Raw genomic sequence first — 22,581 nt, forward strand, 5'->3', positions numbered from 1 at the left:
TCTTAAAGGTTCTTGTACTTTCAGCTGAACAGATGGAATGCAATTTTAACACAGTGAAGCTGCTGGTAAAATTAATGGACAAGTATTTCAGAGGATACTTAATGTCCACGTAGAGTATTCAGTAGCCAAAGGTACACCGAAAAACAACAGAACACATGATAACCAAGCATTATATACCTTAGTTACTTCTAGAAGTAACAAATTCTGAATAATCATGATGTCTAAGGAGACGCCAGTTCCAAGAGAAGCTTTTCGTACAGCTGGGGTATTACTAAATATTTGCTCATATATGGATCCTCCACTAATGTGTGAACTCTCAGAACAACTTCTTCAAAGCCAGAATGATTTACAGAACTTCTTTTCTGTACCTAAGTAACATTTGCATGAAATTTGTTGAGTCTTTAGTATATTTGAGATCTGCATTTTTGTAATAAACCTGACTGCTAAAGGCCAAGTTAAAAGTTTGAAGAAAAGACATACAGGCACACAGTGTGACTTTGCAAAGTTGTTTCTGTAAGAAACCAGGCTAAAAAATGCAGTCATAATTTGGAAAAGGACGCTTCCTTCTCTGGAACACCCTTTTTTATTTTGACATAACCAGGAATGTGTGCCAGAGACTCTGCTAGCATCCAAACAACACTGCCTCATTAAAATCTGAAAATGCTACTAGGAAATCTTGTTGCGTTTTTTTACCCTAAACTAGATACACGTACATTCCAATATTCATATGCCTCAGTAATAACACATTACGTAAAAATGATCGTTATGTATATAGGCTACACCTTCTCAGTCAAGCAGAAAGATTAGTTTACATCCATTTGATTGTGCATCCCCGCTCATATCACGTTACTTAATACTTAGCTCAAAAAGGTTCTAGAAGGGATGAGGTGTATATATATGCCTGATGTATGCCCTCAGTTTGAGCAGAGGAGAAGGGAAAGCACCAGAGAGAAAACAGCCAGTGCCACAGTTAAAGAAGCCAAAGAACCCAAGCACAAAAGGACTGTAAAAGATAAGGAACCAGCGAATGCATGCTGAAACACTCAAGGTTATTGCTGCTGTAACAGTTAAAGAAGATGAAACTACTACGTTTTCTGTAACGCACTTGGGCATGATAACAACAAACCAACGTTGCAACTAGCACGATATGCAATTTTAACCCAGGATGGGATCATCGTGGATGTCTGTCAGAGGGAGTGTCAGGGCCCTGAGGACACCACGTCCTTAAACGCCATAACCAGCCCCACCTGTGACCGCCACCAACGGGCCCAGGAGCCATTCCAGCTCAGGCTTGTCCCCATGGTCCTGGGCTGAGCTACATCGCCAGCAGCTCTGGGCCCAGGCCCTGTCCTCTGCTGCTCCTCACCTTTCCACCAGACTCATCAGATCAACGTGAGACCCTGCTCACCCTCCGGTGCCGGTCTGGGGAGGAGTGGGCAGAGCTGGCCCGTGAGGAGGGAGATGGCCGGCCTCACTGTCAGCCGCAACCGCGCTCTCACCGCAAAATGTAAAAGGAATTTGAGGGAATATAATCACCAAGTTAGAAATAATTAGAAATAGTGCGACCAGCAGAAGTAGGGAGCTGATTGTCCCCCTGTATTCAGCACTCGTGAGGCCACACCTTGAGTATTGTGTCCAGTTCTGGGCACCTCAATATGAGAGAGATATCGAAGTGCTGGAGGGCAACGAAGCTGGTGAAGGGCCTGCAGAATAAATCTTATGAGGAGCGATTGAAGGAGCTGGGACTGTTTAGTTTGAGGAAGAGGAGGCTGAGGGGAGACCTCATCACTCTCTACAACTACTTGAAAGGACATTGTAGAGAGGTTGGTGCTGGTCTCTTCTCACAGGTAATTAGTGATAGAACAAGAGGGAATGGGTTAAAGCTGCAGCAGGGTAGGTTTAGGCTGGACATTGGGAAAAAACTCTTCACAGAAAGAGTGGTCAGACACTGGAATAGGCTGCCCAGGGAGGTGGTGGAGTCACCATCCCTGAATGTGTTTAAGACTCATTTAGATGTGGTGTTAAGGGATATGGTGTAAGGGAGAACTTTGTAGAGTGGAGCTGATGGTTGGACTCGATGATCCCAAGGGCCTTTTCCAACCTAAGTGATTCTACAAGTAACACCTGAACAGCACATTGAATATAGACTTTTGCAGGTTGCCAGCAAGGCCAAAAGCGGGGACGAGGAGGTTACTCTGAAATGCTGAATGAAACGCCATCGGGCTGGCACTGAGACAGCAAAGGGAAAGATAAGGAGCAGGCCAAGGCCTGGTAATCAAGCTTCTCTGGGGCAGGATGACAACACTGACTTCATCCCGCTGAGGGGAAAACCCGCAGACTAGACGCAGGAGGCTCACCTGCAGGACTGATCATTCAACAATGACCTTAGCAGGCAGCTAAGCACGTTATGAAGTAATAACTGGCATGAGAAAAGATCCCTGAGGGGAGGCAAAGCAGCGATGAAAACTAATGGTCTGTGCAACTTACACAGTTTTAAACAAAACAACAGCTGATGCTAGCAACGCTCCTCTGTGTGCAACAGAAACCTATGTAATGTTTCAAAGCAGCGTAGAAACAAAAACATGGTTCAAGACAGTTTGTAAGGCGATGCACCATCACCGGTCGAGTTCATTGATGATACGTAGACAAAGTGTTTTTAAATGGTAACCCACTGAGGATATTATCGCCTGTACTGGACTCACAAGGTAAAACAGGCAGTCTCAAACTCTCCATTTTCACAACTAATATCTTGTGTACTATATGGAGTTATTTGCTTTGCTTTCCCACAGGTCACTGTCTGCTTGTTACGAAGCCAACAAGGAAGAAGCAGATCATGTGTGAGGACTGAGGTGAGGAGGAAAAAAAATCGTATGTATACATCTAGAATAAAGTTCACTGATAACAGTAGATGGCCTATTAAGAAACAACATATAAAACCAGCATACGTAAATGAAAGCAGACTAACCTGTCCTTTGAGAATTCAAATTAAATATTGTTCATCAATCTTCTTAGGCACGCTACCACCACACCTCAAAACAGTTACCTCCTGCTCCTGGAGATCTTTTTCATTTCCGTCTTTTCCAAATCAGTTGGCATGCCTGAAGTTCTAGGGCTTTTTTTTTTTTTTTAAGTCAGTAGTCCTCTTATTTTATTATGAACTTACCTTGCAAACCTTTAAGTGCCTCCTTAGACCTGCTCTTTTGCTTCTGACACACTCAAACCCCCTGTAAATTCAAAACATCTTCTTATTGACTTCCAAAGCTATCAAAAATTATTTATTGATTACTTCTTTCACTTTTTACCTACCTTTAAAAAAAATAAAATCAGTAGAATGAAATTTAGTTTAGGAAAGGTAAGTTTTACCATCAAAATCTACTGTAGACCTCTCAAAGTCTTTGACAAACTTAGAACAGTTCCTGATAGTAATCTGAGAACAGGTTAAATTAGAAACAGACAGCACACTCCCCACACTAAAGTCTTCATGGATTCTGTATAGTTTTCTGGCTTTATTAACTATTCATTAATGCTGGCTGGTTTTATTTTAGCATTCTAATGCTGTTATAAAAGCAAAAACAGCTATGGAAGTAATAACGCTAATAGTACTATAATGTTTCACCATACTTTTGAAAACACAATGTATGCATTTCATCACTTCTTATTTTCCATGCGACCTCTCTGAAAAATAAAAACTATACTCACTACAGAACATATGCCATAACTATAAAGAAAAAGTCAACAGTCAGATGTACATTGTTTATGTAACTGTGTAACAGTTGTACATAATTCAGGTGTGCATAATTATTACCTATAATAACTACAAAACCCAAAACACTTGCTTGGTTTTCATGATCCACTCACCAGAAAAAATTACATTGCAACCTCTATATAGTCTGAGGTACAGTTACGGTAAGAAGAATGTGCAAGAGGTATTATTACTATACTACTTTTAAACTCAAGATTCTGATTTTTAATGCTTTAAATTCTACTATTTGACAATAATGAATTAAATATTTTAAAACCATACCAGTACGTATTTTAAAAATAAGCCTAAATTTTACTGATAATTCCCTTCATAACTCAATATTCTTACTTTATTTTATATAGTCTCACATCATTCAATGGACTGTTAGATTATCTGAATATCGAAAGTTTTAAAACCCTGTATGGAAGAGGGCCAGGTACTGGAAGTGTCTACACACACACACACACTAAATATTACGATACTAGATGACAACATCATCTATGCTCTTTTTATTATACACTTATATGTACATCAAATATTAAACAAAAATGAAGCAAGCAGGTCTTTAGATTTAGTAGAAAGAATATCAGAGACAAGCCACATGCTTAAAAACTGTATTACTGTAGAGATGGAATTTTTTTGTTGATATTTAAGACTGTAATTAGAGAAAAAAAAAAGTACAGTCAAACTGATAATCAGAAGAAAAAGCCCAGGTTGATCTATACAAGTTCTCTGCAGTTTAGAGTTCTTTTCCTGGGGGCTTTGGGCCACATCTAGCAAGCAAGAGACAGACACGTCTTACCAAGAACAGGTCAGGGACTCAATACTTGCATAAATCTGTATGCAGAAAGATCAGAGCTTCCCTTTTTCTTTGACAGAGGAAGGGCCCCAGCTTTCATGCTTTTCTGGCAAGTAGAGGGAACATGGCCAACTTTCTTTGCATTCGCTGGCCAAGAGCTGAGACAGTCTCTGTCTCAATTCAAACTTTAAAACCTTTATTGGGACGCGTATGGTTGCTAACAGAATAGAGCTTTACTGTAAGCAAAATGGGTAAGGCAGGAGAACCAGGAGACAGAGGTTATTGGGGTTTTTTTTAATTATCCATTGATTTCATCAAGTCAAATGCACCTGAAATGTTTGGGAGAGTTTTGGTAAGGATAAATTCAAGCAAGAACAGCAAGTGAAGGGGCTTTTTAATTTTATTTTGTTTGGGGCTTTCTGCTCTTCTCAAGAGTGCCCTCAGAGTTCAAGGGAACACAGAAAAGCTGATAAAAGACTGAGAATGGCATTATAAAGCAAAACAAAAATATCTAGGGCACCATGTCAAGTCAGAGTAAGGCACATGAGTTTAGAGCAGAGTGACTCACGTATAGATGAGATACTTTATTGACCATCACAGCTCCCATGCTGTCATACGGAACAATTTTGCCTTGCTTTAAATCTGTGCACACACCATACCAAACTATTTTGCCTTGCTTTAAATCTGCAGACACACCTTCCTCAAATATTTTTACAGCACTCTCAGTAACTCATAAGTCAACTCCATGCAGCTTTCTATAAAGCACACGGTTGAGATGAAGTTCAGGGGTGCATAGAAGCTGTTACCTGGGATAATACTGTGCTGTACTATTAAAACTGTGGTACATTATCTTTTGTCTTCAGAAATTTTAGCCTCAGTAACAAATTCTATGTACTTAGACAATGGGACACCTGACTGTTAAAGATGAACGTTTACATTATCAACTTGCATAATATAATAAAGCGCATATGGAACAAAATGAGGGGATGACACAAGGTTTTTTGGCAAAATAGAACGACATTTGCAAATTTTAAGAGAAGATGCAAACTTGCCTCTTCTGAAGAGGTGGACTCGAAGACCTCCTGAAAACCATTTACTGTCTACACATCTCTACCATTCCTATGCCTATCAGGTAACAAAACTCCAAACAGATGTTATGACCTGAATCCTGAAAGATAATTCAGGCAGGCATAGTAGTCTAATACTATACAGCCATTTCAAAGATCTTACTGCATATTTTTTAGATTTTTCTACAAATTTTAGTTTTTCTAGAAGCCCCTAGTCGTACCATTATATAATTATTCATAATCTCAGCTTTAAAACCAGAACATTTAGTTATAAAAACAAGGGGAAAATGGGAACAATAAAGGCTTAAGTATTTTAAGACAAAAAGGAAGGTTCCCCATTTATTACTTTTAAGCCAAACTAATCATTGAAAGGGAAGGATAAGGAGAATTTGGAACTTGATGCACTGAACAGCTGGTGCTGACAACACAGTTTTCAGAGTAAAATCATTTTGTTGGCATGGCCCCCAAATGGACTTGATTGGAGTGACTAGAAAAACCTGTGAAAATAGATTCCAATCGTAGATATTATCCACTTATGAATATCACAAATTACCCATTTTTTTTTTCTGATTCTACCAGAGAAATCTACAATTTTAGTACTTCCTTATCTTGGAAAAGTTGGAAGGACCATTTCCATCACAAATTATTGCTGATTTCCAAGAAATTCCTATTCCTTTATACAAATGAATCTACAAAAATTTAATGAAGACTTTATATTTTCCCTGATCTCCTCAAGTCATTGTTATCTCCTATTACACAGAAATAAGAAGTTTTAAGACGCAGGGTTCCAGAATTTGCTGCATGAACATATTCACAACAAGCAAAACATTCTTCCAAAAAAACGCTCATAACTGAGTGACACAGAAATTCAGTTAAAAATAAACATTTGCCATAGCTCAGAATTTGCTGGACCAAGAAAAATTTCATCTGACGGCTAAAAAAAAAAAAAGCATTTAATAATGCAGTAATAAGGGACTCATAAACCCCTCTTACTCATGGCCCTAAACTAACATTTTAAAACAATGTTCTTTCTTTATAGCAAATTCAAAACGTTTCCATAACTAGATATAAATAAACTTAACCTGTGCAACTAGATTGGTAGTTGACAATATCTGCTTAACACAAACAAGAAAGAACAGTATTAACATTATACTCTTTATAGTAAAATAGGTGACTAAAGCTAGATTTTTCATGGCCACAATGTTCTGATACCAGGGTACTATGTTTATACTTAACTTTAATTTTATTTCAGGAAAGCTAGATGAGAATGGAAACAACTGAATAGTGCATTTTTCGGATTAAACTGTATTCCCAAACAAGTTTAAGCTCTAGATCTTCACCTACAAATGTCTTCTGGTTAAGTACCAAGAAGGCTAGTTTGGCTTAGGTAAAAAAAAACACCTTCTCCTTCACACATCTGGAAAAAAAATTTTAAAAAAATTAAAAAAAAAAAAAAATCAATAAACATTTCTGTTTCATACTGCAAGTTAGCTCAACCATGTAGTGGAATTTTGAAATACAGTCTCTGAAATCTGTTTGAATAGTGGACCAAAAGGCAAATGTATTTTTTACACACATCATAATTCTGCCAACATGGAATAAGTAACGCAATAAAAACAACAGCATCCGATGTTACATGTATTTGGGCTAAGCTAATATTATTTTCAATAGAGGCAGGAAGACTCTATCCAGAAACACCCTGACAGATATAGTATAGATCCAAGGTTTACCGTGCCTTAAAAGAGAATTATATAAAGTCAACATCATGATTTTTCCAAACTTAGGAAACCTCTCAACCTTTCAAATATGAGGTAACACTATCCACGCAGCTGGCATTTTTAAATCTCTGCTTAATTCCTTGCATGGTAACATCTTTCTATTAACTACTCCATAACTTTATCTGTAACAGAGGCACATTACATAAAATATATATCCAAAATATAGAAAGGGTATATAGGTTTCTATGACATGGTATATTTAGAAGAGCCCGTATTTTCAAAGATCTAGAAAGCAAAGAACTGCTTTTAGATATGAGACAGGAGTACAGAACAGAGCAGTTTTAACACTTAGTAAAGAAAACGCAGTGCACTTTTCCTTTCTCAGCAAATTACAATAATTCTTCTTTTTCAGAAACACTGCAGACTTCATACAACACTGGGGGAAGACATGTCTGAGCTGTTCGGCAAGATATCGGCTCATCGAGAGCAAAAGCAAAATGCAAAACTGGATGAATTACTGGTTGGCAAGAAGCACTGAGCAGCAATTACTGCCCTCCAACAGCCCTATCTTACAAGAAGAAAGATCATTTTGAAAACAAACAAAACCAAACACAAACAACTGAACCATTAAGTGTACCTATTACATACTGGGAGACATATCAAGACTATTCAAAGGGAGAGTGTATTTAATGTGGATGGTATAACTTGTTAAAATTGTTACACAGTGACAGGTGATTAAATAGTGATAGCTACTTCCTGAATTTGTCCTACAAAAATAAAATAAATAAAGAAAAAAGCCCTCTAAGTGGACTAACCTATTTAAATTACCCAGGTTAATGATATTGGGAATGCCTCTAAACAGGATCACCATGGAGGTTTTAGTTAATGACACATACGATACCATCCATTTTCTATAATAAGTTTCTCCATATTTCATTTCTATGCCTACCAAAGGCACCAAACTGGAATTCCACTAAAGTGGAATTTCTTGCTTATACTTTGCTGCATAGAGTAACAGCAGATGTATATTCAAATCAATAGTAACAGCAACATTTTGAGTGGTTAAGATTAAAATATTTCCAACATAAGCAGCTGTCCAACTGCTTCATTTTATTGTTTCTATTTTTGTTGTCTCGTCCATAAATTCACTATTAAGAAAAGCAAAAACAAACAAAAAAGGTGCAACCACAATGAAGCAAAGGTAATTATGCAAGATTCTCCCCTTTTTGTATGTCCCCTTTACTCTTTCGGGAAAAAATGCAAACAACAGACTACTCACAAAAGTAACAGCTACACTGAAAAAGTTTGAGGGCTCTGACGGAGCCACATTAAGCAATATTTTTCATCTAAAAAAATGCAGGAGTACCACAATATGAAAGATTTCAAGAAGCATTATAATCTGCTTGGTGCTCTTTGACACCTTTGCCACTCAAGATGTGACAGAAAAGCAGCCCACGGCACAGCTAAAGAGCAAACGCAAATTACAGAACCAAACAGGGAGGCAGCCTGTTTGCCTGCCTCTCCTGCAGTCAGAAATCCAGCAGGCTGGAGCCTTGGATAGATGTTCCTCTACTTCTACTGCTTCCCATAAGCCTGTTGAACTAAAACAGGTGCACACAGAGTGAGCTTTTGAAGCTTTCACAAGAAATACCTGCAGTTAGATTATTTTCCCACAGCTTTCGGTACAAACAACGCATATGCTCACAGAACTTCTGATGTATTTGAGTCATCGAAAGTGTGAATTCTTCTAGTAAAAGTTAGAAAAATACTAACCAATTCTTAGAAACCTCTGCCCACCAATGAAACAATCTGATTACAAATGCATTTTAGCACGCTTGGCCAAACTGAACAATAACTAACTAGTTGAAAATACACCTTTGAAACACGTCAGAGTATGAAAGTTACCTAAAATTAGACCAGAAGCAGAATACTGTGTTCAGAGGGCAATTCAGCCTGGATATTAAAACACCGGGTTTTCTTTTTCCCTTGCAATTTGGTACACAGCTGCAATCCAAAGCAATCGTAGCAACCCTAAAGGAATTAAAAAGGAGGCATTCACATCAAGAAAGTTCCTCAAGAGGAACTCTACAGGTTGCTCTTTAACGTGAACTGTCGGTAGTGCACAAAGCAGTAGCTACTCTGCTACATGACCCCTTTTTATCTTGCTAAATTCCAAAGGGAAACCTAGTTGGGTTTCCCCAAATACTGCTGAAAGATACTTGCACAGCTACAGAAAGAAATTAACCTAATCCGAGCAACAGAGTTTTGTACTTGGAGTAAAGGAATGCATTATGAAAACGTTAGAAAGGAGATGCAGTGTAACAAAACCTCAAATACCAGAGATCCCTGCAGCAGCATTCTTGCTGTATGCTGTAGCACAGACAGAGAAAAATACCGTGGGAGGAGAGGTCTCACATCAGAGCATTGTCTGAAACAGCAGACAGCAAGGTCCTGCTACACAAGGCAAGGTCAATGCAACTGGAGAGTCATCTGTTTAAGAAAACACACTATTATTAGATGCAAGTTATGCAGCACTTGTGCATACTAATAGTGTAAAACCATTACACCAAAAATAAATGTTTTCAAACGGTAGCTTCGACTTTGAACTCGATGTTTCCACTTTTTGTGTCTCATTTAAAGCATTCAAATGAGTAACACAAAGAATATTGAATATACCTAAAATTTTTTAATTACTTATGAAATGGTACAACAGTTGAAAAATACAATAAGATATTTATTTCTAATGAGGTGGCTCCACTGAAAACGTCGTAACAAATTATCAAATATTACTTACTGTTAGCAATGTAGAATAAAAAGTATCCCAAAGTGGACAGCCTGTTTAAACTATTATGATAGGCCTCAGACTACTGTGAGTAAAATATTATGGTCAATATACTGGCCTACAGAATGCGCTTCCTTGTACAAGACTCGAGCCTGCACAGTCTCCATACTCGAAAGTTACGCTGGAGTACGTAAGAGTTTCGGATGTAAAGAAGGCAAAAGGCAGCTCCCTGGGGCATGTCCCATACTCCCCGAGGTATGTGCCCCTGCTGCTTTAAATCATTCACTGAAGGAGCCGATATTACCTGCGGCACCATCACTGACGCTTGATAAACTGGGGAAATGTGGCAGGCTCTGGAAGAAGTGTAATTCTGGTGGAGAGTTGAGTCCATTCCTCCTAGCTCTTGTAGTTCACCAGTTTCCACTAACTGACGGAACATCTAGCTTTTGTTTGAACATGTTGCATTATTTATGAATGACTGGGCGGTTAAGAAGAGAGTATTGTGGATGGCCTAGTTTAAAATCAGTGACATTAATGAAGTCTTGCAGAGAGATGTCAGCACGACAGAGTATATGAAACCACCAAGGACAAGGCTTTGATCCCACAGTGACATATTTACAAATTAACTCCATTGTTTCACATACGATCAAAATTCTGTGTCTCAGAAACAGAAGAAAAAGATTAGAGAGCTCCCAATACAGGAAATGCAAAGAAAAACTGTCATCACTTTATCCTCGGATCTTAAACATGAGCCTCATTTCAGTAGATGGACGTTTTGCTCAAAAAAAAAAAACAAAAAAAAAGTAGAAGGGTGAAATATGACCAATATCTGGCAGAACCATGACTATGGAAACCCCACCCACAGGCAGATATACGTATAGGTTTGCCAAGACAAACAAAGCAGTATGCAGAGTAAGCTGGACTACTCTCATATAATATGTACTCAGTCATGTAGGCCCTCAAGTACACGTGCAACAACTCTCTTCTAAATGAGATTAAGAAGGTTAAAGAAGGGACACAATTAACCTAAGGAAAAGCACGGATTTCAGGCTAGCATGCCAATAGCTTTCTAAAAGACAGCCTTGATAAAAAGCATTATTTCACAGTTAATCAGACAGCATTCTCAAAGCACAGACAGCCGTAAACTTGCTGCCTGCAGAATCAAGTGATAGCCATTACTCAAATGGAGCCATCAATGGCTGTACTGTGAACAGGCGTGGGAGTAAGTCTGTCCACACTGGAGCTGCGTGATTCGTTCCAATGTTTCAGTTACTGGCATTTTCAAAAAGTATATAAAAGGAAAAAAAAGATGCAAATTATTGCTAATAACACTATCATTGTCATTTATAAAGTTTACGGCTCAAAGTCATGAGCCAACATCCGTTTTGCAGTAGGTGCTGTACAAACAGAAAACAAAACAACAACCCTTGTTCAGAAGTGCCATCTTCAGTGTTTTAAAAGAAGAAAATATTAAAGAAATACTTTTGTAAATATGCAGGTAAATTAAGCTGTTCACTAGAAACCACTTCATTTTAACATTTAATGAAAAATCCCTATGCAAATCAAGGACTTCTAATGATATAATAGATTAATTGCTTTTTGCCTCCTTTACAATTCAAGTCTTCCTTTAACTAATTCTCGTTTCAAATCCACAAACTATTGCTAAATTACAGCTGCTCTTCTACAGAAAAGAAGAGCTGCTAACTTGAGCTAATGTTTCCAACCACGATAAGTTTACCACAATCCTTTATGAACAGTTACAACTGTCAGTTTCCAATACTGGATTTCAGCGCAGGTTCTGGTCACTGGATCTTAATATCCGTATTTCTCTTACATAGAACAGCCCTTTGATATACTCTCCACTATGCGTACTTATAAATGGTGTTCAAATTGTTTCACAACATTCTTTTGGATAACCTAAATATAGAGAATTTCTCTTTCTCATTTCACAAATCTCCCAAACCTCAAAAGATATATCATCCCTTTCACGAACTTGTTCTATGATTTGCAGTACATACCATTTTCAGAAATTTTTTATTCTACAGTAGGGCTTTCATGTTTCTTGAACTTAGAAGTTCTACTTTGGGTTTGGTTTTTTTCCTCAGCAAATTATTGAAACTCTGGCTTGAACACCACGCTTTTATTGGTTAAGATGCATCACATTAAATTAATGTGAATTGAGAGGACAGGAACTGCATTTTCTGGTCTGCAGTCACGAAGTCCTAATAACAAACTTTGTACCGCGTGTGAAAATATGAATGAACATTACAGTATACTAGATTAGTACCTCAATGTGGCAGAACATGAATAAATTCTATTTGGATGACTAAGGAAGATTTTAGTAATCCTTTGTGAATTTATGCACAGGCTGGACATGCTCTTTTACAACTTGGGCATTTCTCTCTGAAGCATTTCCTAATACACAAAATGTTGCGTCTGCTTCTGGTTTCACCTCGTTTGTTTCACTGCTCCCAGATTTGTTCAGGTGTTTTTCATTTTGATTTGAAACGATCACAAACACTGGTTGTTTGCCATAGACTTTTCACAGGATGAGATACCACAGATCAAAGTCGATTATCTGTAGCTGGAAACGGATGACTTCTTAAACTACATAATGGTCACTGCTTTGCAGTAATTTCTAAATGGCTTTTTCATAATTGGAAGGTTCTCTGATCCCCTTTCAAATATACAAATACATAAAACATACAGGACTGAAATATTTAGCAAATGTTGGTCATGTAAGTACAACAGCAAGCCCAATCCCGCTCTTCCCACAAGTGCCTTACTATGAAACACGAAACGTTTGACTGCTCCCTTGAAGTACATCTGATCTTTTATGCATTTCCCCACCACTCTACCCGGCTCTTACACTGCCTTTATCAGAAGCCCAGTTTGCAGCCACCTGTACAGGCTCTTCTCCATATCACCTGTGCTGGTGGCATCCCAAGAGCGTGCAGCAGAACCCATCAGCATCACACCCAGCCACTTCGGCCCCGATCCTACAAACACTTCAGTGAAACTACTGCTGGAAGTGTTTGCGGACTTAAGAGTCTTTGTAACTCAACCACACTTCACCGAGCGGGCCAAAGAGAAGTCTGGAGCTGGAAGGAATGCATTCGCCTGCCGCCCCTGGGCCCGCAGCACCCACAGAGAGTGCTCAGAGCCGGCAAGAGGGGCTCACTGGGACCCACCGGGGAGAGGAGAGACATCGTCACCCACTTACACGTAGGGACTCTGTCCAACGCCAGCTCTCCCATCAGCTGCACTGCTCCTGTCACATTACAGTTAGTCAGGCTTTAATGTAAAAAAATAACAACTTTTTGTACAATCACAACGGATATAAAAAAGCGAAGAGGGAAAGTGAGGGATGAATCTGTAACCATTGATAGCATGTGGGATAAGGGCAACCCACCCCGATTTGCTTTTGCATTTGGGATTTTCCTGACACCTCCTCCCCGGAGGCAGAGGGGGAGCCCCCAAGCGAAGGGAGGCCGGGGAGGGCGCGGGAGGCGGGGGGCCGCCAGGTCCTGCCGCCGCCGGCCCGAGGCTCGGAATATGGCCGAAAGCGGAGCCCCCACCCGCCCCGAGGCACGGCCGCAGCGGGCAGACCCTGCCGGGGCCCTGCCCCTGCGAGCCCCTGGGGGAAGCGCCAGCAGCCGGGGAAGGAGCCCGTGAAAGCGGGCGGGGGTGAGCAGGAGACGCACCTTTCAGCGCCCCCCCGGCATCATCCTCTTCTTCTTCCTCCTCCTCTCCTCCTCCTCCTCCTCGGGCCGGCCGGTGACTCCAGCAGCGGCGGGGCCTCGGCGGCGGAGCGGTCTGCAGGACGGGGCCGCCCCCGCCTCGCCAGCGCTCCACGGCCGCCGCTGCCCGGGAGCGGCGGAGCGAGCGCGGCGCCTACCGCGGCGGGCCGGGGGCGGGGGCTGCGGGCGCGCACCGCCCCGCCGGGCCCGGGCAGGGAGGGAGGGAGGGAGGGAGGGAGGGAGGTGCCGCGGGGTGCAGCGCCGCCGGCTGACTCAGCCGCGGGGCCGCCGGGGCGGGTTCCCCCGGGACCGCCTCTCCTCGGCGGCGGGGGGCAGGGGGGATTCTCCCGCCGGTCCCTGCCCCGGATCGTCCGAGGCCGGCGGGATGCGGGCGAGCCCGCCGCGGGCAGCTCCTCCGCATCCTGCCCCAAGCGAGGCGAAGCCAGCGCGGGGGGCTCTGCCGCTGACAGGGCTTTGCAGCCCCCCGCCGCCGCCATGGGTGCGCGCCCCGCAGCGGCACCGCGTCTGCCGGCGCCCCGGGGGGACGCGTGGCCGGGGGCGGCATCCCACCGCCGCCCCGCTCCCTGCCGTTGAACGGCTCCACGTCGTGCAAGTTCGGCGGGTGGCAGTGCCCCCGAACTACCGATTCCACTGATTCTTCCCCCTCCGTCAGTGTGCGTGGCTGCTCGTAAAAGCCCACAGAGGGGGTCCCCGAAGCCGGGGAGCGCACCCCGGGTTCCGTCCCGCCGGGGATCCCCGCGGCAGATCTTCCTCCTACCTCCCGCCTCCGCTCCGCTGGGTAACGGCGCCGGCCCCCGCAGCGGGACCGGCTCCAGCGACACCGCCGTGCGCGCCCTCCGGGCCGGGGCCGGGGCCGGGGCGGGGGCGGGCCGGGCCGCGGCTGCCTCACCGCATCGGAATGTCGGCCCGCGCCCCCCGGCCGGCGGCGGGGCACAAGGTGGTGTGTGTCCCCCCCCTGCAGCCCGGTGCGGGAACAAGGGCCCGATTCGGGAGCGGGTTGAGAAGCGCTGCCGCGGACAAGCCCTGCCCTGGGCTCCGCTGCCAGCCGCGGTCCCAGGGAAGAGGGAGCCGGGGCTGGGGAAGGGGAGGGGGAAACGCTGCGTGGTTTCCACCGGCCCTGCGGAAAAAATACGGTTTCGGTGAACTCGGCATCTTCGCGTGCCATCTTTTCCATGCAGAGTACAACAAGAAGAAAAACAGGCTCATAAACTTTCATTTCAAAGGAGGCGTTCTCATTTTTCTAAACAGGAGAAAGCTGGCCATAGATCACACGCTTTCATTTTGGACATTTTTATGTGAAGGGCACCGATTCTCATAACTAAGGTATGTGGGGATGGTGTCCCAGTACAGGGTTGTAAAACTTACAGTTAATTTACTTTGTTCCTTTCCAGTGTAAGGAACTTGTCATACTATTTTCTAAGGGAAGAACAAATCCGAACGCTTGAAAGTCAGATTTATTACTATACATTCTACCCTGTTACCTCAGCAAACACTCTGCACCTCATTGCAATAATTGTCTTGTGAGGATAATGCAAGTACAATAGTAGCGATGCCCTGTAGATAGTAATCACAGTGAAGGAAGTCTATTAGCAATTCAACAAATACATCAAAAAGAGTCAATAAAGTTACCCACTGAAAGCCTACAGAAGTTATGTGCTTGCAAAAAGTTTACATTTGGGGTTTTTTTTTAAACAAATTAGGTCAGATACAGTGTTATGTATATTATATATATTCACTTACTACTTCCTGGCTTTACGTTTGTTATCTACTCTGACTCTTCTGGTGGCTTACAGGTCCTGGTTATTAGAATAGCGAGAGAAAATACATCCAATATAGTAAAGTGCCTTGATCTTTTTAGCAGTGTAACATCAAAATCATTTATTGCTTAGGAGACATGAGACATGGCCAGTCTGGGTTAATTTGGTTAATTAACTCATAATATTGATCGTTCCATACTGAAATACCGTACTTATTGGATAAAATCCGGGTCCTACAGAAAATGTAATATTCCCTTTGCCTCCAGTGTGGCCCTATTTCATTCACAGCATATAGCACCCCCAAAAAATGCCACAATACAATAATTTGCAAAAAGTAAAGTTTAACTAGTCAATCTTTTCTTTACCAATTCACGTTCTGTCTGGTCTGTGTATTTTTCAGTACTTCCATATAGTCATATACTGAATATTGACCCTAAATACATTCAATTAATAATACTTTAGTGTACTTTACATTTTGTTAGCATCAGAGGCATAGTAACTACTTCATAACAAATCGTGCAATAGGTTTTCAGCACTACAATAGTGACAATGAATTATCCTCTAAACACACAGGCAACAGGAACCTTTCCAGGGAAGCTTTTTCCAGTTTCGCTCTGCTTTTCCAGTTGTTTTAAAGAGTGCAGGAAAGTTATTATCACATTATTCCAGTGGAAAATATATATCAATTTTCCTTCACAACGTGTTCGCTCTTCATTTTTTTCAGCTTGCAAAACTCCAACAATAAAAGGTATCCTGCACTGAAAAGAAAGTGATACATTTTACAGAATGGAAAATTTGGAGAAATCGCCATATCCTTGACTCAGGAAAAGACTAAGGCTAATTTCAGGCACACGTCCCTGGGCCAACTGAGCATAGCAGGGATCAATAACATGCTCAAGCGATTTGCTGCATTAAGGATCTCTTTCTGAGATCCAGCTTCTCACGTGTAAATGGAAGATTTCCATCTTTCACTGGGACACTGGAAGATTATTTAATAACGGTAAGATTTTCAAACATTATGGTAACAGAAGATATCAAAAAACTTCTAACAATGTGAAAGTTGTAAGTCAAATACAATGGTGACAGGGGCTCCCTACAAAACAATTAGAGGCTCATTTCCTCTGGGATGACATTCACTTCTCTGAATACTGTAGGAAAGAAGGAATCACAGGGCTGCAGGACTGCTGACATAGCTGCTCTCTTCCTAAAATGTGTTTACATGATTGATAGTTCAGAAATTGCATCCTTGAAAAGCATCGTAGACTGAGGAAAAATTAAATATGAAGGAATAATGTGCCTAGATATATCTAACAACAATAAGCTGCTAATTAATGTTTTTTAATGCGATTCCCTTCTTTATAAACACATCAGAAGTTATACACAGGTCATGAGAAAGATGAATTTGCAGCCCAACTACACATTTATGACATTATGGTTGAGACAAACCATCTTCTTTCTATTCCAACAGCAGTGCATGGTCCTCTGAGATGCTGCAAGCAGATTTACTTGGGAAGAACCTCATTTCCTTGGGGACACGTTGGAAAGCTGCTTGTTAGAATAGTTACCCGGGTAGTCTGTTTGCCTCCGTTACTGCGAGATTCATCGGTTTTAGACCTCTCTTCCTGGTTGTACACATAACAGAAGTAACTCCCCTGAACAAATGTCACTGACCTTCTTTCAGAACTAATTTGTTGCCGAGGTGGGAGAAGTCTGCAGGCGCTCATTAGCATCCAGGACTCCTCTTCCTCTGCAGGGGACTCCCACGCCCAAGTTTTTCAGAAGTGAATTTTGAGCTGCTTCACCTCTGCACTGTACAGATGAAGAAACTACTTTTTTGCTGCCCTGGGCTCGACTCGTGGGCCACAGTTTCTTTTTAACATTCACAGCCAAGCAGAAAGTGCTTTCTTTTCTCTCTCGTCGTATATCACTGTCCCCCATGGTGACTGGTAGCCATCGCACTGTGCCATGGGCTCCCTCAGGCTCGATGATATAGATAGACAACTCACCCAACTCAAATTCACCATATTTGCTGGATTCACTAGCAACGTACAGCAAACATAAAAACTCAAGGTGCAGATTCACATAAGAAGTTTCACTAATCTTGGATTCTACACACAATTTTTATATGTAGAGAAAAATATAGGCCTTTCAGAAAATATTGATGTGTCTTTCAGCTTTTACTAGCAGACAGTCTTCTAACCAAGCACATATTATTGGAGTTTGGGTTACAAAATTGATTTAGAGATGAACTTCAAAGTGATGCATAAATATTAAATTCCGCACATTCCCGCAAGATGGTAAGTATTATTCACATTATGCAGATGGGGAAACTAAAGCAATGTGAGTTTATTTGGGCGATTTTCCCAACGTCAGGAAGAACAAGTAGCTACGGTGGTAGGATCAGTACTCAAGAATACCTGGCTTTTTTTCTGCGCTCAGTCTGAACTATACATCACTTGCCTAAACCCTGCAGTATAATGTATAAAGGAGTATTTTGTCTTTAATCGTGGTATTCTGTAGCAATATTTTCAAACAATTTATTTAACAAATTACATAAAACACTTAAAATCTGCTTTTGATTTCAAAAAAATAGCCAAAAGGTTTTCCCTTGGGCTTTGCTCCAAAATTCACCCTTCAGCTAGAAGCAAAGAAAAGCACGCACGCTTGCGCACATGCAAACAGAAATTCTAAAAGAAAATTAGAAACACATGAAAATAAGGACTGAGAGTGTTTTCTTAACTGCGTTCTGGTTTCAGTACAGCAAAATTTTCATTGATTTACTAATGGATAGCGATTTTTCTTGTGAAGGAACCCATAGGCCCTATCTGCAATTAATTCCCCCGTTCCATTAGCCCAGTTCTCATTCTGCACAAGTACAGCCCATGGACACAGGGTAGCGACCGCCCTGTCAGGGCAGCTCAGCTCTCTCTCTAAAGCACAATTTTAATTCAATCATAAGGTGATTCTGCCCCATGAGCAGAGTTTTTACAGAAAGACAGTTTCAGTTAAGACAACTATTATTTTATTGTAATTTCTAGACAAATAATCAAACCCAGTACAATTTCTATACTGGTTCAAAATAATAAACATATGGAAGAAAAACTACTTGAATTTCAGAAATTGTTTTAAAATTATTAACTCTGGACTGCAGGTTTCTTATCAAGCCTGCTATTCTATGAGTGTTCCAGGGGCTTGGTGACTATAGTAAAGATTTAATGTCACTTTACGTGATGTGAAGTCTGTTTTGCCCATCTGACTATTACAAACACCAGCAGTCATGGAGGCAACTCTGAAAGCCTAATGAACATGCTCAAAGACTTCCTGACATTTCAATTAGCAATAAAAAAAAAAAACTAGATAAAATAAATAACTGTCTAAAAAGACTAATAAGCTGAAACACTTAATTTAGAGTTTTGGAACTGGCATCAACTGCTCGACCTTCAAATCATTAGTAAAGTCATCTTCCAATTAGTCTTTGGAAGAGATACAAAAGATTTTGGAGTAAACTTAAAAAAACCCCATACATTATTTTCAAATATTTCTAAGAGAGAACATTTCTGATAAGGATAATTAATTATAAATATGGAATAACTGCATTATTGCTTTTTTGGGTATACAAGATTTAGTCTGACAAATTTCATATTTCAGCAGAGTAACTCCTGATATAGATCAAATTAAAGGAAGCCTTTTATGCCTCAACTGTATTTCCATTGTATAACTTAGCTATATTTTTAGTACCGGTTCTTGCTACACCGTTATTTTATGACAGTTCTTTAATTTAGCAACTATATTAGAATGCAGGATTTCATCTTGTTTACTTCCTATTACGGTTCAGGGACAATGGAAGTCAAACAAAGTATTAATACCAGTAATTAAATAAAGTTAATAAATTTAATAATATGAACACTACCCCGTAATTTTCTCTTAATTCTTCCTAAAAACAGAAGATGGAAAATATATATCTATCAATGGGTGAACCTACGAGAATTTGAGAGTCAAGAATAGTACATAAATATTAGCAATATTAAAGTGGCAAGTAATAAACACTGACATTCCAAATCAAATTATACCGCCATACTATGTACAAATTATACATACATACTATCCTTGTACAGTCTCAGATTTAAAGTCCCGCAAACACACAGTAAAGCCTTAAGATATTTATAATGATAAAATGTGTTGTTTCTTGAATGAAATTATATGGTCCAACCAGGATGGAATATTGTCCTGAGCATCTGAACAATAAATCCTGATTTATCTAACAACATTAGATGTATCTATCTTTGTATAATCCCATTAACTGTTCACCTTCACTTGATTAATCCTGTTGAACAGTATTTTATTTCTAGGCTTGTTTCTCCCGCTCAACATTTTCAAGGAAGCTTTACCAAAGGCAGTTCTATCGCCTTCAGTTTGTATACCAAATTATTATTGTACTCAGGGATTCACTTCCTCCGCAAACCAACAAATGATCTGACTTGCCCGTGCTCTGTCATCACCTTAAACAAGCAGCCGGGACAATGAGTTATCCATGTAATAAATTATAAAACTTGTATTGTCCTTAATGCCCGTGTCTAAACAACCACCAACCTACAGGGTCAATTTAACATTCCGTTCCTTTACTGGCAACCTGCCATAGCACACATTTGACCAAATCCAAGAACCAAGACAAGAATTTGTTTAGGTAACCAACCAGAACTGTTAACGCCATAAGATATTTTAAACATGTGTTTATTTTTCTTTTAATAGCTGAAAAATCTGGGTGCCAACACAGTGGGCAGTAATATTGCACAACACATAGCTACAAAGTATGTTAGTACTTTTGCTCTTCTTAATGTTAAGATACTTCATGTTGGATGATTCAAAGTACCCGCTTCGTAAAAAGTTTAACTCAAAATCTCGTAGTGTTTTCCAGTGAAGTTTGGCAAAAATTGTTCCTTTGCACAGATACCTAATAGACATGCACATTGTGAGATTTAAGTATTAAAAGTATTAAAAACATGGAGGATACCGGGAGGGAATTGCATCAAGTTGCCAAGAGTTTTCTTCCAGTTTTCCAATAGGCTGCTCTTCTTTTAAGACTTCATTCTGCTACTTGATATTGGGTATAATTTGTCTTTTGTGCTACAGAAAACGTGTATTCTTACTATAGCCAAATACGGCCATTTTATGTGTTATCTATTTATTGCACATACACACAAAGTTTAATGTCCACAGCCATTTCTTTCTCTAGATACTCTTAAAGGATATGCCCATAGATGAAAGATTATCAGCTGAAGACTAAGGTCAATCTTTAATTAAAATTTTAATGCTTGAAATAAGCATCCTACTTCCTAATGCCATACAGTCTTAGCATCAAAATATGAGATTTTTGCATGCGTATAATACACAACCTTCTTGAAATTAGTAATATCACAGTAAAAGTACATTTTTCAGCGACTGACATCTGTTTCAAAGCACTAACCTGGGTATTACCTGATTCTTCCAAGACTGCTTGAGAAGAGACATTATAAACCTTATAAAAAGACCCAAGCATATCTAAGTTACTTCTAGCTTTCCAATAAAACCTCAAGTTGCTGGAATTTACTAATGTATAAAGGCTGCGGAACAGACCAAAGTTTTGTATAATGTTGGCATACATGACTCGACTAAAAGTTTGCCTCATCCTGAAAGCAGACATTTCGGTAGTGCTTTTTACAGTCTAACGTTGGGATGTTAAATTTTATGTGACAAAGTCTAAAGATAAATGAGTTCTATAAGCTTTTATATCATTCCGATGAATTAGGGTACAGTTTAAATAAAAATAACTCATAACTTTTGCTGTTCAATCTAGTAAAAACATATTTTAGAATTCACATACCCTGAATGTCTTCCTCGTGTTTTTGTTTCATATTTATTATAGTCTCCTACCTTATGCAGGTACTTGCAAGATGACATCTTACAAGTTTTGAGGAATGACCTGAGATATGTAACGCACTTTGATCTGCTATTAATACCACTAGATAGCTGGACGATTCAAAAAAATGCATTTGCTTTTGGGAAATGGATGTGTTTGGGAATAACAGCACTCAAAAATCAGCACAGAAAACTTTAATAACTGGTTTCGGGAGTTAATATCCTCGAAGATATTAATACAGAGAGATTTGTACGACTATTAACCAAATGGTGTTTAGACAGAGAAAAGGAAGTAAATTGACAAGTGATTAAATTTAAAGAAGAGTTGAAAATGAGAGCGTTGTTCACAGAGCTAGGTTAATCTTCAGTCTTTGCTGGACAGTTTGTGAACTACATCTTAGAAAGAGGTAACTTGGGCTAGGAGAAGCCTTGCTCCCATGTCACAGAACACACTGGCAATTTCATCCTTATCACTCTTCCGTTTTGGGATCCTTCATTTCTATTGCAGATGGATGACTTCCAAATAGAAAGCATAATTCAGACAATGTTCAGGAAATCAAGGCGGTTTGGGTTATACAATGCAGTATTTAAAAGAGCTTGGGCCCTCGCGTCTCTTTTTCAAGTTTAGTTTTTCAATGAGAATGTAATGCTGTTCTTTGTTTTTCTCATTAAAAGCTATTGAACTAAGGTAGATTCCAACATGTATTTAAACTGTTAGTTTATTGAATCTGGCAAAAATAAAACTGAATCAATTTTATAAAGAAAACCTATGACCGGACTATTCAGATATTCCAATGTGTAACCAATTACTTCTTTTTTTCTTTTTTTTTTTGCCAGATTGATTAGGATTTGCTAGTGCACGTGAATTCTAGACATGAAACAAAAGGGTTTGCTTTCCCCACTATTTTGACATTTGATATTACAAAAAAAAAAAAAGCTCAAGAATGAGCATCTGACAGTTAATATGTCGAAGGATCCATCTTTTCCATCAGTGATGGCAGACTACATTCTGTAATTTTACATTTAAAAGCAATCCACTTTTATTAACTTCCTTTGTAGT

The 22,581-nt window shown here is 40.2% G+C and overlaps 1 protein-coding gene across 1 annotated transcript in view; it reads right to left on the reverse strand.

Moving 5' to 3' along the window:
* PLCE1 (phospholipase C epsilon 1) overlaps positions 1 to 13,970 on the reverse strand; it is a 162,505-nt gene extending 148,535 nt beyond the window's left edge. Inside the window, exon 1 of the mRNA XM_054204633.1 lies at positions 13,813 to 13,970. The gene's annotated coding sequence lies outside the window, so the exon portion shown is untranslated. The remainder of the gene's footprint in view (positions 1 to 13,812) is intronic.
* Positions 13,971 to 22,581: the final 8,611 nt, after the last annotated feature.

Source organism: Rissa tridactyla, chromosome 6 (assembly GCF_028500815.1).
Source record: "Rissa tridactyla isolate bRisTri1 chromosome 6, bRisTri1.patW.cur.20221130, whole genome shotgun sequence".
Taxonomy (NCBI): Eukaryota; Metazoa; Chordata; class Aves; order Charadriiformes; family Laridae; genus Rissa; species Rissa tridactyla.